Here is a 5,931-nt window from a genome sequence, read left to right on the forward strand (position 1 = left end):
ATAAAGAACAGAGATTTCTTTCTTAAAGTTCTGGAGGCTGGGAAGTCGAAGGTTGAGGGGACCACATCTGGCCACGGCCTTGCTGAGCATCTCAAGGTGGAAGGCAGAAGGGCAAGAGAGCACATGAAAGTATGAGAGAAATGGAGGGCTTAACTAGCTTTTCTTGTTGTTGTTTTTTTTGTTTTGTTTTGTTTTTGTTTGTTTTGTTTTGTTTTTGTTTGTTTTTTTCTGGTTTATTGTATACACACGAATTTCACAGTTTTTTTTTTAAAGAAGTCTGTACAATTGACAATACAAACTAGCTACAATCTGCTAGCTACACATTAGGACATTAACATAGCCCATGATTTCTGCCCTAAAACAGGCAATTGTGCTACTCCAACTCTCTGAGAGAGATTTTCTAGCTCATGTCAAGTGGCCCAGGTATCTCCTCTTCTGTAGCTTCCACTTCCAGAACTGGGCTCACAAGCCCAAGCTCTATCTTGTTTACTTTTAGGTTCAGCTCAAAAAGAGTACTCTGAGGCTTTACTTTTTCATCTTCATATCTGCTTCAATGGCACAGCGGCGTCCCCTGGTTCCCCCATCAAAGAGAGAGAGAAGGAAGGCAGGATAGCCCCTTGGGACACTGTCCTTCTCTGAAGCATCCTGTTTACGGGTAGAATCTCTCCCTCGAAGACTTTTAGCACTGATCCCAGACTCAGATGTTTGCATAATCAACTGTGTGGCCAAGAATTGCTGGATCTCCTCCAAGACATCTCGCTGCATCTCAACTGTCATGTGATAGACATCATGGTCTGAGCTATTGTACATTACAGCATTCTGAAACATGAGCATAATGTCACGCTGAAATTCAGCTGTGCTTTGGATCAGTCCATTTTCTATGTTTTTCTTAATAGTTGACAAATCCATCGGCCTCTGCACAATGCTGTGTTAGCTAGGTGCTATGTCATCTGTAACAGGCTGCAGGAAGACGTTGGCATACCTATGATTAGCTGCAGCTCTCCATACAAGCATGATGGCTTTCTTCCAAATTTTCTGTGCCTGAATAGCTTCCTGATCCTCGCTACAGACAGAGAACTGGGAAGAAGCAGGGCTGCTGGGGATGGAGTCTGCCAGTGTGTGTGTGACTGCAGTGTAGCATTGTGTATGCTGAAGCCATCATCACTCTCGCTCACAGGAGGTTCATTATCCATTTCTGACAAATAGCCTTCTCCTTGATCCTCTTCCTTAGGCTCCTCTAGGCTGGCCGCATCACCGACACCATCTTCCTCCTCATCCTCACCTGCAGCATCCTTTATCTGGCTTCCAAAAATAGTCCCTGATTCTTCTTTCAATGAGTCTGACATTTCAAACTTGTGCTGAGTCTCTGCCTCTAAAGGATCTTCAATGGGATTTGAGCCACGTGATGGAGACAACATGATTTCAGGGGATGCCTCTGTCTTCACAGTTATAAGTGGGGTCTCATTGCCTTTCCCAATGGCAACATCTGCTTCAATAATCCCTCCAACTGCAGTACTTCCTGGTTCCTCGCCTAAGTCCTGACTCCTGAGTTCTGGTGGCTCCATACTTGTGGCCGGAACAACTTCAGCTACTATTTCAGCCCCTGAAATGCCTGGCTCTGGTTCTGCAGGTTCCACTTTGATCTCTGCACTGGGATCCCTGATGTCCACCAGTTCATGTATTCCCTTGTTTTCCGTTTCCTCAAAGTCCATTCTCTCTTGCTTGACCGTCATTTCTGGTGCAGGGAGAGGTACTGGCTTGTCCCTCTCCTGCTGGATAGGATGCTCCCAGGGGCCAGGCAGGGACTGAGGATCATCATTCTCTTCACAAAATGAGAGTGCTTCTTCCACTGCTGCCACATCCAGCACTTCAGGATGATCATCCACCTTGTCCTCAATGATGGCAATGATGTCTCCAACAGTCTCAAAATCCAGCTCTTCACCTGTGTAAGATACAACAATATCTATCTTCTCAGCTAGATCTAATTCTTCCTTCCCATCTATGCTGGGAGCCTTTGATCCTCCAGGGGCCTCTGCTACCCCTGATCAAAAACATTCTTCTTTGATAGAATTGATGATCATGGATATTTCACTGCTGTCCATGGAAACAGTCACAGTATGTGGATCCCCCACAGCCTCCATGGGAACACAGTTATTGGGTTAACTCACTGGAGCTACACTTTCAGTAGTGGAGACAGCCGGAGCAGAGGATGGTGCTGGCAGCACAGGCATCATGACAATGGTAGCCTGGGATACAGACTCTACAGGGGTGGCACAAGTTTAACCGGAGGCTCACTGGCAACAGTGGTGAAAGAAGCAAGAGGTGTGGTGAACTGTGTAGGACCAGCTTCTAAAAGCCGGGAAAGAATGGGAGCACCCAAGGCAGCAGGGGAGGCTGCAACAGTATTGGGAGTTTGCTGTATCTCCCCACTATGTATCATGGGAAGGATCCCGCCTACCTCCAGGAGGACACCTGTACTGTTCAGGTGGTCAGAAGCCACAGCCATTTCATTCTCATTGACCAGTCTGGGGCTAGTAGGCAGGAGGCTGCCCTTCTTCAAGAGCTCTGACAGCAGAGGGGAGGGGGGTGGAGTTGTTTCCTGTCCAAGCATCTTTTTCTGGGGTGAATCATCTGTTACTGGGGTCATGTGGGCTTCTAAGGATGCAGAGCCTGGAGGAAGGGTGTCAGGAATCCCAGGAAACGAGGTGACTGGGGTACTCGGCAAAGTCCCGGGGGTTACCCCAGAGGTAGCCTCTTCCATAGTGGTTGGAGTCAAGTCTCCAAGTGGATAATCACCTCCTGGGGAGGCAGAATCTGTAGGAGAGCAAACCATCACAGTGGGTAGCCTCCTGGTGGGGGGGGGCTGTTTTACTGCTTGACGAGCCTGATATGCAGCATCTGTAGCCTTCCTCTTTACTTCAGCCTCCTCTTCTTCCAATTTTTTTTTCATTGCAATGTCATTGCAAAGCTCATCCAGTCTGCTGTGCATGTGTCCAGCTTGAATTAGTTCTGCATCTCTTTTTAGCCGTCTATATCTCTCCTGGGTTTCCTTTATCACTTTCTTTAGTTCCTCAACTTGCTCAGCAGTCAGTTTCCAAACAATGACATCTTCAACAGTTTCCACCACTTCTCCCTTTTCACCTCGTGTCCATTTTGGGGTCTCAGTGGTCTCTAAAAGCTCTGAGTATTGGGAAGCACAATGTTTTTGAGAGAACCAGTCTGGAGGGCGGCCAGGTTCTGCAAAGGGCTTGATTGCTCTGCTAACTGACACCCAGTTTTGATCTCCACTTCTCATGACAGAAGATGCTAAACACAGCTTCTCCCGGATGGACCATGGCTCTATGGGGCCAGTACTCACCAGCTTGTGTTTTCCCGTTCCCGTCGCCATCTTGGCCCTGAAGTCTGTTTTCCTTGTTTTAATGGCTGTACACTCTCACAGCAGTGTGTAAGTTTCCCTTTCATTCATAGCCTCACCAACACTTGCTATCTTTTGTCTTTTGGATAACAGTCATTCTAACAGGTACAGGATTCTATTAAAGTCTTCAGGGTGAGGCTGCCTGAGACTTGGGGACTCAGTCCCTGCCTCAAGTTGGCCAGCATTGGAGGCCTGGAGTCAAAGGAGATTATTCTCCAGCTTTAAAACTTTTCTTGGTGAATTTTGGACTTACTTGAGACCAGTTACCCTCTTTATCTTGCCTATTTCTCACTTTTGGAATAAGAATGTCTCTCCTACACCTGTCCCACTATTGTATTTTGGAAGCACAAAACTTGTTAATTTCACAGGCTCACAGCTGAAAGAAAATTTCAGCTGTGAAATTTTCTGCCTTTACTGATATAGGTGATGCTCTGGACTTTGGACTTTTGAGTTGATACTGGAACAAGTTAAAATTTTTAGAACTATTGGGATGGAATGATGTGTTCTGCATGTAAAAAAAGACGTGAATTTTGGGAACCACGGATGAAATGTTACAGTTTGAATGTGTTCCCTAAAGTTCATGTGTTGGAAACTTAATCCCCTATACAATGGTGTTGAAGAGGGTCCTGTGAGAGGTGAGTATATCATAAGCACTCTGCCCTTATATCCTGATTAATGTCATTCCCATGGGAATGGGTTCATTATTGCAAGAGTGGGTTTGTTACAACAGCAAGTTAGGCACTCTCTTGGTCTCTTCCATGCTTTCGTGTGCTCTCTTGCCCTTCTGCCTTCCACCTTGAGATGCTCAGCAAGAGGACTGTGGCCAGATGTGGGCCCCTCCACCTAGACTACCCATCCTCCAGAACTTGAAGAAACAAATTTCTGTTCTTTATAAACTACCAGTATCAGGCATTCTGTTATAGCAACACAAAATGCACTAAGACAGATGTCAAGGAATAAATTTCTTCAAAGCTTTTAGTCACATATTCCTGTATCTGAAAGCTTTTTTCCTTTTATCTAACTCATCTGGCTGCAAACTTAGTCTCAACTTCTTGCTTCACCCTCAGTGGAGATAAGGAACAGCTGACCATAATCTGCTTTACATATGTCCTTTCAATCAAAGTTTGCCCAAATCACAATTAGTTCAGGCTTTGCACCTTGACAGGCTAATTATTTTATTTGCTTGCCTGAGGGAATAACAGAAGACTTACTATAATATCTGACCACAAGCAGCATGGAACCCCTTATCGAGGCCTTTTGATGGCTTAATCCCTGTGTTTCTTCAAATATCCAAGGCAGCCAGAAAAATAAACAAACCAAACAAAGCTGAAAGTGTTGAGATGTAAGAGAGACCACGTGACACCACATTCATCAAATGTGGCTCCGCTGTGGTATTTATTGCTTTGTTAGCTTTCACTTACAGCTCCAGCTCAAGTCTAATGGTACCACTTACCACTTTGCTACAATATGCAATACAACTTTCCATCAGAAAAAGTGCAACAAGAGTGTTATTTTTGTATAGCTAATGCACTTAAATTCTGATCAGGCTTGCACTGCAGATCTCTGTACCACAGTGCAAGTGGTTTATTATCAAGAAAACAGAATGGCAGTTCCTCGGTGGACCTGGGCAATCTCCCACGTTTCTTGGAGGACCTTTTCAGTTTTTCATGTATTTATTGAGTATCCTTTGGCTACTTAGACTACCCCGGTACTAAAAGTGTTTCACTTCAACAGATGCTTAGGAAAATAGTGTAGCAGGGACACTGGGAGCAGCAAAGATAGATGAAAAACAGCCCTTCCCTTAAGAAAATTGTCACTGAGTGTGAAAGGCAGCAGAGTACAGTGGTCAAGAGTAGTTTTCAGAGCCATACAATTTGGGTTCAAATTCTACCCTTGCATCTTCCTATATGGGCAGGTTACATAATCATTCCTTTCCCAATTTTCCTAGTTTAAAAATAAGAGTTTGAGGTCAATATAGTACCTTTTCATGGAGGTATGATGAGAATTATTCGTCAACATTTGGGAAGCACCTAGAAGAGAACCTGGTGCAACAAAAATGTGATAATTTTTAAAATTAGATAAGCAGGCACGAACCTTAGCCCTTAAAACCAAGTGAACCAAAGGCCCTCAAAACACACTTCTTTATTTGTTTTGTTTTGGTAAAACTGAGATTACTCTTTCTCCCATTCCAAATATGATGGTGCAAACTTGCATTCAGTCAATTATCTGACCACCTCACCCCTCAGTCTTTTGTCTGAATTTGTATCTAAGTTGTTAACAGTTTATGAAATGCAAAGGCATCAAAGAGAGGGAATGGCAGGAATAAACACCTGATTTTATCTGCCTTCTGTCCTTTCTCTCCTGAATTATCCATCATCTTGTCTTCTTCTTAATCCTTAATCTAAGTGCGTAGCAAACAAAGATGACCTTGTTTCTTATCCTCAAGTCTTTTTAAGTCTGAAGAACCTCACAACCTCTTGCTTTAAGTTTCCAGAAAAATAACTTAGAATTCTTAG

The 5,931-nt window shown here is 44.2% G+C and overlaps 1 pseudogene across 1 annotated transcript; it reads right to left on the minus strand.

Annotated features, from left to right (window-relative positions):
* Positions 1–231: 231 nt before the first annotated feature.
* LOC116549793 lies at positions 232–3,398 on the minus strand (annotated as a pseudogene). The gene has a single exon (XR_004268079.1). The product of XR_004268079.1 is annotated as a bromodomain-containing protein 8 pseudogene (transcript).
* Between the last annotated feature and the right edge of the window lie 2,533 nt (positions 3,399–5,931).

This window comes from Sapajus apella, unplaced genomic scaffold, assembly GCF_009761245.1.
Source record: "Sapajus apella isolate SASKATOON/1434 unplaced genomic scaffold, GSC_monkey_1.0 scaffold1, whole genome shotgun sequence".
NCBI lineage: Eukaryota > Metazoa > Chordata > Mammalia > Primates > Cebidae > Sapajus > Sapajus apella.